Source organism: Anneissia japonica, unplaced genomic scaffold, assembly GCF_011630105.1.
Source record: "Anneissia japonica isolate Jap-2015-1 unplaced genomic scaffold, ASM1163010v1 scaffold407_len587689_cov185, whole genome shotgun sequence".
NCBI classification, from domain to species: Eukaryota; Metazoa; Echinodermata; class Crinoidea; order Comatulida; family Comatulidae; genus Anneissia; species Anneissia japonica.
In genome coordinates, this window is record NW_022686478.1 from 334154 (window position 1) to 344800 (window position 10647).

General features: G+C 33.2%; 1 protein-coding gene across 2 annotated transcripts in view; it reads left to right on the top strand.

Annotated features, from left to right (window-relative positions):
• The first annotated feature begins 203 nt into the window (after positions 1 to 203).
• Positions 204 to 10647, top strand: part of LOC117117134 (neuronal-specific septin-3-like) — a 57082-nt gene continuing 46638 nt past the window's right edge. Inside the window, exon 1 of one of the 2 annotated variants that reach the window (XM_033261343.1) lies at positions 204 to 311. The gene's annotated coding sequence lies outside the window, so the exon portion shown is untranslated. Of the gene's footprint in view, positions 312 to 352; positions 492 to 10647 lie in introns of those variants that run through there. The other variant, XM_033261351.1, reaches the window with a different exon arrangement.

Here is a 10647-nt window from a genome sequence, read left to right on the forward strand (position 1 = left end):
CTTTCTGAAGAAAAGAAAAAAAATCCTCATCATCTTCTTTGTAAAAAAAAAAACAAACAGAATGATTGTTATGGAAAATAAACTGGAAGCTTAAAAAATATGATTTTTGAAGGAAGATGATGAAACCTTTTTTTGGGAATAAGCACCCCTTTAGAATTAATGGTTGAGTCTGTTCATCTAAGGAGGTGTGTCTAGGACTAACCATGTGCCTCTCTGTAGAGGAAGTATGAAGGCTTGAAAGGACACTTTGCGGAAGCTAAGCAGCTAACCAAGCAGGCATATATTTCATCCACACCTTATAAACCAACCAGGTAGGCTTTAGCAAAGATTGTTTTTTATTTAACCATATATCAACACTTACAGTAGATCACCTGTTTTATTCACTATTGGAAAATCCAATAATTAAAATCATTTGTTGGTGTGTGTGCTCAGCTTGAAAACAATTTTTTTTTCAAAAGAAGGCAAGTTGAAGTTCTACGAAGCACTGACCGGTAAGGTGGGGTTTAGAGTATGAAATTTGATTTATTTTGTTAAGTATATTTTAATCTTAGAAACTAACGGAAGTTCATAATTCACTACATACAGACTTGGTACAACTACTGTACTAAAAAATACAATAAAAAAAATATAATGGTTGTGATAGAGATGCTATGGAAGAAGACATCTATTAGTTCATTGTACCCATATTAATAGATAGGTCTAATGTTCATTTTTTTCAATGGTTTGAAGACATACATAATGAAAACAGTACATATTGTTTTCATATGTTTAAAATAACTTTTCAATATCTTTTTACCACATGATTGATCTCAAATAACATAAAAGATCTATGAATGAAGTGATTCAGTGAACCAGGAGTTGTATATAAGCTAATCTCTGCAATGCAAAGTGTGTTCCAAAAAATGGAGGATAATATTAATTTTATATATATAAATCATGAATTTGCATTTTTTACTGAAGTAGTTGAACATGAATTTAATTCAATCCGACAGCTGAAAATTTTTAGTGTGTATCGTCTATCCAATGTTCAACAAAGAAACGCCATGTCTCTTTCCTGTTGTGTCTGTAACGTCACCTTCTACATGACATCAAACATTTACAACTGAACACAAAAATACCACAATATTTCATGATAGTTTGGAGCAGGTTTAAATTTCCTGCAACTGGTACCGGTCAAATTTCAATGAGTAACAATTCCCTGAAGATCAGTATCAGGTCTAAATTTTAGGTCATTGTTAAAAAAAATAATTGGCTCTATAAATACAGTAGTATCCAGGGTTCCCTTGCAGAGTAGATACCTTTTTGTTAACAATACTATTTGGTATGTGTAATTTGCTTCAACTATTTTGACTTTTGATTTTACATCTGATAAAGCAAGATTATTTTATTATTCCTTCTTTGGCGAACTTGTACTTTTGAAAGATTTTCAAGGAAGGACGAAAAACATTAAAATATAGTTTTGTTTTTTCCATTCAGCAAAATGGTTCTGCCAAAAGCATCTAGGTGGGGAGAAAATAAAAAATTAGATTATGTTGTCAAATAAAATATGTGTGCAAGTAAGGTGTTGTTCACAATTATGAACATTTTCACAAGTGTACAAACAGTACTCTTTTTTTTTTGGTACCTCCTCCCTTCCCTCTCAAGGTGTACAAAAAATTTTTGATTTTGCAAAACCATTCTCCGTTTTTTTGTGAAGTCAACTAAAGCAATGTACTTGGTTGCTTAAAAATGAATATTATATCCATGGTTACATTATAATTTTACCATCATTTTACATATTACATGTTATTTTGAATCAACATTTTTATGTATATGTAAAAGTATACAAATTTGTCTACCCCTCCTCCTAGCGTACTGTTTGTATACTTGTGAAAATGTTGATATGTTGAACGACACGTAAAGGTAAGGTGAGACTTTTTTAATACCTTACTTTAGCGAACCCGTCACCTGTTTATGATGATTTCAAACATAAAATTAACAATTTAGGTTTGACCAAATAGCACACCTGCCACTTCCTTGAAATCTCCAAAAATAAGATATGTATATTTGCTTTCTAATAATATATAAATTTAAAGAATTTAACCATCCCATTTACTACACTGTTTACATTCAACAATAAAATTTAATTTTTATTTTCTTTTCCATCTAAATGTTTTTGGCGAAGCCATTTGCTAAATAAGAAAACAAAATTTTATTTTTATTTTTTTCCCACCCTCCTGTGAGAATCTTTGTGAAATGCGAAACAAGTTATAAAAAAAAAGCCTAAAAAAAAGTGTGAGGTAAAAGTAAAGCCCTGTCCAGACTCAAATTTTATTTGATAACATCAGTGACATGCCTTAATATGGTCATGATGATATTACATCATGACCATTTTTGCTAAATTTGGAGTGAAAATTTCCCAGAACCTGGCAACTATCACTGGGGGACATCCAGAGGCCTGGGCATGTCGCTCAACGTAGTTACCAGTGTTTATCTTTGCTCTGTTTTTTGAGCGACGTCTGACCAGGCCAACTTTTTTTCGTCAGAGAAATCGCCCCTCCCCCATTCTCTGTTGTTTATTGATTAATTTACTTTCTGCATTTATCCAACACTTCTGTATAGGCCTGCTGTAGAATTAGTACTTGTCATATTGGTATGATGTTCTAAAGTCTTTAAAGTAAATGAGGATAAGGAGTGGAGATGTTTATTTTTGAGAATGAGTCTTGGCAATGCTGATTAATTCACTTTAGCCTATTGTTGGCTACTGTATAGTGAGTACCTCTTGAAATCACAAGTATGGCAATCGATGATAAGAGATAGTGTTGAGTCTATTGAACTTAAGTGCCTCTTGTCTCCTGTAATAAAAAAAAAAAAATTGTGGCCATAGAATATATAACTTTGACTTGTGGCCATAGAATATATAACTTTCACTTAAGTTCAGTGTTGAAACAAAGCATGAACCAAGCTGGATAATGAAAACTTGCCTGGATATTTTCTTCTGTGCCACATTCCCAAAGGAAGATAAAAAACTTGTATCAGATGGGTTTACTGGTTTGGTGAGCTAGTTTTGATGAGTCCCTAATGAGGCTGATTGGCATGCATGGTTGTTAATTACATCATAAATCCTCCTGTGACCTCATTTCAATGGTATCTAAATGAGGAAGTGCGTCTATCATAGAAAATGATTTTTTGTTTTTTTTGAGAGGTGAACTAGGAAGGAAATAAGTATTAACCCAGCATAAAAAAATCCATGGGTTTAATTATTTAGTTAAAAATTACTGGGTTTATCTTGCCTTTTCATTGACCCATAAGCATTTAGTATAATTTAACATCTGTAGAAATTGTATAGGCCTTTATGCACTACTCAGTTTTTTCAAAGCCCAGTTGCTAAAGGCCCATGGTTTTGTATCACTAAAATATTGTAGAGGTACACCAAGATATGGGATGATAAACAAACAATGAACTGATATCAATTTGGTAAGTATTAATTAAATTGGTATTTATTCACATATATTATAATGTGTATTGCTACTCTTTACTATGTGCCTCTGATTTATAATGAAATAATATTGTAAAAGATACAAAAATGCTTCAATTGTGAAGTGAGCTATAGATAGAGTACACTAGAGCCAAATGGAGCAATCAACTTAGTAATTGTATAATAAATAGTATACATTCCTAATGATGACATAATTAATGTTGAAATATTGAATCCCAACACGATGGTGTGCATTTAATAGTATAGTACTTTAAAGCATAGTATTTCCTTGACATCCCTGGCTAGATTTTGTTGTACAGTATCATATTAGAAAAGGATTACAGTGACAAAAAGAATTTGCCCTGGTTTTGAGGTTAGTTCTGGAAAAGTTCACAAGGGGATATATTTTCCAGTTGATTGGCTCAAAAGTGTGTCATGTGGATATACAGTATATCACACTTGAATGCAAACACACAAATCACAACAAGTCAAACACATCAATTGTCACAGATTTATGTCCAAAAATTTAGGATTAAGTATGGAATAAATAAATAATAAGGAGTACAATCAAAAGTACCCCAAATCCTGACCTTTTTACAAGCTTTTGCATTTGTATTTAAAAATTACTGTACTGTCATAAAGTGTCAAGAATCTTCTCCCCGTTACTTCACCAAAAAAAAAAGTGTACATCCCTAAAGGCATTCCATATGAATTCATAACCATGTGTCCTCTTGATAGATTTCTCACTTAATATGAATTGTTTGTGTGGTTCATCGCTAAGACTGATGCACAAAAGCTGATTTTATCTCTAGCTTTAGAAGACAATTTAAATGAAGCCTTGCAGAAAAATAACTGAGCTGGCTCACTCAGACTCATAAGAGTAAGAAGGGATTTTATTTTTCAATATGAAATATCGGATAGCTATTTATTACAGTTTAGTGTAAACTTGCATTACTGTTTTTGGCAAAGAATATACTGAACAGTTGCGGCACCAGCAAGGGTTCCATGAGGCACAAGAACTGGTTGCGTATCTATGGGCCTGTTCGAGCAAGAAACGCCAACTGTATTCTGTTTACGTCACCGGGTAAGCGCGCTAAGCACTCAGCGGGCGGTTGACCGTTCGAGCAAGTTTTAGCTCATAGTAAATACGTACGTGTAACAAAACTGCTCTGGAAGTAAATTTCAACTTATCCCATGGTCAACAACCCATTCTTTGTTTACCTGCTATAACCGACCCACATACACACAGCGCGGCATGGTGGAATGATAATGTAGCTCAGTAACTTCTAATGGCTGCTTTAAAATTTGTACGAAAGCTAGTTATTTAACTTTATTTCTCCAAATAATGGCATGTCGACATATCGATCGTGTAGGTATGCTACTAAATTTAGATTTCATCGTGCATGTGTGAGGAGGCGAAGGAGAGCTGCAACCACGCCTGGGCCGTAACCTATTGAATTTTGCGCTGGGCTGTGGACAAAGCATTTGGAAAAACAATTAAGGTTGATTTATCATCGCCTCGGCTTCATGGTCATTCCATACATGGTATTCTACCCAGCAATTTGGTGGTCAAAATTTCTTTGGCCGCCAAAAAACCAAGGGTAGGTGGGTGTGGGTCAAGTGGGATAATAGCTATTTAGAAAGAAGTCTACTTTTAGGTATGTATAGTATGATCATATGGATAGGCAGATTCAGGGAAAATTTTTGAAATTTAAAAATAATTGGAGAAAAGGGAAAATAGCATTCAAATTTAAAGTGCCATTTCTGACTATCTAGAAGCGATATAGTCTAGACACAAAATATTGTACCAACCATGGCGGTGCTGAGGTAGTCTCGACCCACCATCTGAACATGCATCCATGATCTGAACAATTGCCTTTCTGGAATCCCTTTATTTCGGACACTAATAGAGTAGATATTGATCTATTTATTATTATTACTATTTGTACTTTTTTTTAAAACTAAATGTTAGCTTGCATGATGAGACAGAAATGTCCAGAACCATCTTAAATTGCTTATGATAATGAAAGAAAAATTCTAAAAACACAGTCTAGATGGTAGTCCTAGATGGTCGATGCAGTTTGTAAGAAGAGCTTCAGGAAGCAATGAGTAGGAGTTTAAGGAACAAATCAAGGAAGAAATGTCAAGGGTGAATTTAGTATCTTTAAGAATGCTTAAAGATTCATCCAGTTTCTAATTCTATTTTATATCAAAGAATTTCTGTTCAATTTAACAGCTGTTGTTACAGATTCCTTTCTGATACTTTAACACCTTGCAAAACACACATTTTATACATTGGTGCACTTCAAATGGTGCTTTACTTCCGGCATGGTATTACCATTATACCTTCACTATTTTTACCAGTACTTTCTTGAATGTAAGCCCATCTCGGGTATATGCCCACTCCCAACTTTATGCCAAACATAGTGCAAAAGCCCAGGGTGTGATTCAGACTCAAGATTGGCTTTGAATAGCCATGCAGGAAGGGGGATGTTTGGGTATAAACACACCCTATCAAATTTAGCCGAATTTTGTGTTCAAGGGCAAAGGGTGGAAATACAGTACTGTGTACTACAATTATTCTCTCTAGGCAATACCATATCATCAAATACTGGAGACCTCCATTTATTCTCATGAATGTTGGGATATTGAAAATCTGTTTATTTGCAAATAAATCTTGCTAACTATAACCCTATCAGTGGCGGATTTAGAGGGGGGCGTAAGGGGTGTACGCCCCCCTCTATTTTTTTTGTAAAAAATTGTTTTGTAAAGCTTATCAGAAAATTGCTAAATATTAAAAATCAATCAAATATCAACTCAAATTATTGAAGGTGCTAGAGGTTTAAGGGAGAATCTTCCCTTGCACCCCTACCAGGGGCTCTTTCCTGAGACTCACTTTTCGGACATTCACGCCCCTCTTTCTTACCGGGCTGGATCCGCCCCTGCCCTATTGTTTATATTTTATTTATTTTCTTTTTTTATTTATTTATTTATTTATAAATAAATAAACTCCTTTTCATTGCTCTCATTTTACTGTTTAACCCAGTATTAATATTAACTAAAAATGGAATTTTGCGATGAGTGACTGGTTTAGCTTGTCTTTGCCACATATGCAAGAAAAGTTGGGAGATGTTTGAAAGGTGCAACACAGGTTTATTGAAGTACAGGTTGTGAGGTTTTCCAGAGTGGTTCCTAGCCTGCCCTGCCCTAGCCATTTTCAATCCTATGAGCAAGTTGTAATCCCGCCTCCATTCTGTAGATTAAAATGACATTGTAAATCATCCCTCTTCCACTTTAAATGTGTAGACATTTATGCCTCATTTAATGGACTCTCTAGTAAGAAGTTTGATATGACTGAAAACATACAATTTGATGTTCAGTGAGAATGAAACTATCCTAAGCAAGTGGATTTATGTACTGATTTACTGTCGCTCAGCTCCCATTAGTTGTTGATTCATTGAGCTATTATTGCAAAGGGATAGTTTGTATAAATTCTACCTGATGTAATCTAACCAGTCCCTGAGGATCTTCCCAGAAAACTTCATCAAAGATGCGAATATGATTTTTTTGTTCACTTGGCAAAGATTTACAACCACAGTGAGCCGATTTCAAAAGCTCTACAAACACGGAAATAACTCCAAATGTAGATTGTGCCTGTTTCAGAAAGTGTAGAGCGAGTTATGAAGCTGTTTTTAAATTTATTTCAGTTTCCTGAAAGGGCCTTTCCTTATATTCAACCCTTTACTAATGGATCTCCATCCTCTACCAAAGCCATTTTCAGTGGCAGATTTAAGGAGGCCCAGCCAGTCAAGGCCATACATTTCTGAATATTTTTGTTTTTAATGGAGGAAAAGAGAATTTCTTTCAAATTGAAGTTTGAGAGTGTCATTTCTAATTTCTAGCTATCCAGAAGTGTCACAGACATAATGTGTGTCTCAGCACCAAACATGATGGAGTTAAAGGTATTCTAGACCCTCTTTTTGTAAACTTTCCTCCCCAGCCCCCCTTTTCCTCCTTTTCAAATTCTTGGATCTGCCAATGATAACTATTTTCTGCTCTGTCTATAATGCTGTTATTCCAATACCATGGTCAATGTCAGATTCCCTACTGCAATCAACTTTTCATATTATATTTTACTGAAAATGCCTGACAAACTTTAGGAGGAAGTGAGTAAGCTTGAAAACAAAGCAGTTAAAACACATGGCATGTGCATGAGTATGGTGAGGATTATGTTGAAAAATATGCTAAAGATCACCACCAGTTAATAGTGAAATGAACTATAAGGAAAAAACTCATTTTGTCAAATATTAGTTCCATCTTATTTAAGCATACACTTTTTTTAAAAATATAAGAACTCAAATTGTTATATTAAGAACAAATATGAACACATTGAGGCACGTGGTAGAATGTCAAATGATATTTTTATTATTTTTTAAATAGAAATCCATCAAGTCTTTTTTTATGTTTGAAATGTGTGTAGAATTAAGAACAAAATACAAAATGTTTGAGCCTGAAATCGGCAAAAAATAAGTAAGAACACCGAGCCTTAGCAAAATTTTACTGGTTCTTATATAAAAAAAAAAAAGTGTATGAATGTATAGAGAGGTTTAAATATTTCTAATAAATGTTTTTATCAAGAAATGCATTTTGCAGCACAACCTATCTTATCATCAACAAAGATAAAATTTAATTATGAGTTAAAGAGATTTGGAGATTCTTTGGCATGGTAAGCATGTCTAATTAAGCCAAAATTTGCAAATATTACCTTGGGCTTTTGGTCGACGAAAGGCTAGTGTATGTAAAATTGGCATAAAGTAAGGGGTGGCCTTATATTTGTGGAACTATGGTAATAATAATAAAGGATGATGATGTTGTAACATGGCTTTATAGAACTACTTTGTTGAAGAGTTAGCATTTTCTTGAATGGACTTTATATGAATAAAATACTTTTAAGCAGCTTTTCAATCCACCTCTTTATCCACACTTCTGACATACAAACATTATTTTTTATCAATTGCTTATTAAATCCAGGGTAATTCCACATGTTCTGCTTTCTCCTAAAATGCTTTAATTTCCTCTTTCTTTTTTCTGTTTCTCCTTTGTTAACTGTAAAGCATATACAGCTACTGTACTGTTGGAGGTGAACTTATTATGCTTATAATTATTCCCATCTAAATTAATGGACACTGATGATAGACATCAACTATAGATATTGAATGTGGTATTTAAAGAGGATTTTATTTCCATTAACTATCGGTTGTGGCTTTGAAGCGGTGATAAATTATGACTAAATAGAACCTTCTCTGTAAATCTTCCTGATAAGTTTAATTATGATTCACATGTTCTGTCGAGGATATTTCAATTAAAATCTAAGAATATCCAACTATGTCATTGATTGGAAAGCAGCATAGCATAGCTAAGTCAGATTAACAAGTGGGACTAAAATTTTGAACAGATTTGACCCTTCATTCTACTTCTATATTAATTGCATTAAAAATGTTGTTTTGAAGCACTTTATAAGATGTGTAAAAACAATTTTCATATACACCTCATCATTCCTAAATCTCTGTCCACACTATCAAATGAGGCATGTCATGGCAAAATGGTTAAGTTGTCGCACAGGCTAGTATTGAGTAAATGAGCTATAAAATATGGGAGCTCAAAAAATTGCTTAAAAATCAATTTTTTTTTCACTGTCGATCAACAGTTTAATGTCTTTATTAAGCATTTTCCAAAGTATTAGTTCTGGAAGTGGTCAACAAATCATTGATTTAATGTTATTTAGATAGTTAATTCTATTAAACAATGTATGCACAAATAACTTTGGAAGGCAATTACTCAAAATCATGGTTATCTTGACTCTAGAATGCTGTGCTTTCAATTAGGCTTGAAATGTCCAATTTCAATGAATGACATACTAAAATTAGCCTACTGTATTACCAATCAGATACTTTAATACCATTGTTTCATTATAACCATTGTTATCATTGTAGAACTGTTTCATTGAAACCGATCACAGTAAATTTACTGCGAGCTTTCGTCGATGTTATCAACATGACTTTGTCAGGCTATCAATATTATCATTGTCAATAATGTAATTTTATTCAAATGTTATTTCCATGTGAATGACGATGGATTTACACATAGTTTATAGATTAATAGATAGTTTTAGTTTGAAATAGTGTCTTTCCCACAAGGCTATTTTTAAGTACAGTACCTTTTTTGGCCTTAACTTGCAGCACTCGTCAAAAGAGTATTTTATATGTTGAAAATGAATAACAAAATTAATTAAATGAATGAATGCTCGCTGTCATCACAATTCCATCTTAATTTACCCTTCAATCAGCTTCAAAATTAAGTTTTTAATATTATAGAAGTTGATCTCATTATATATTCATCTTCCCTAAGAAAATAATGATAGAACTATTTTTCTGGTATTTATATTACCCACAGTTCCCATCTCTATACCCCAAACCCAAGGTTCAGTAATTTTCCCCAAACCAAAAAGCAGAATTCTACATGTGGTTCTAGACCTGAGGATAGGCGTAATAAAACAATTTCTGCTGCCCTGTAGCTGTGGTAAACTTGATCTCATCCTAAAGTCATGCTCTAGTATTGCTTATTGCTTCTTGAGGGCATTGCTAGGCATTATAACAAGATTCCAGTATTGATTACTTGATACCACTTTCATTGGGATAGTTTTGTTCAGATTTTTGACTGCCAAGAGAAATGCATACAATTGCTGCTTCATTTTTAACTTTTGAACTACAACTGAATAAAATATTTGGTTTCACTGCACTGAGCTGCTGATATACTTATAAAATTCAATATTTGAATTACTATGTTGCACATTTATGTTAATTAATAACATTTATTGAAAAATCAATTAATCCTTTATTCTTTTTTCTCTATATCCTTCAATTGGCTCGTAATTAAGTTTAAGAAAACTAATTTCACTCTGTTTGGAAGTTAATTTTTTATTTTATTTATTCTGTCGTTAAAGTGATATGTGGTTAACATATGTTTAAAACTAGAAATTGCAAATTGCAAGTGAAGTGCTGCAAGTACAACTGCATATAAATGTTCTTCGTACAAAATTATTTATGCGAGTCAAGTGAAAATAATGAATAATAAAACTATAACAAATAATATGAGACACGACCCATTGTCTATATTAGAACACTTCTCAT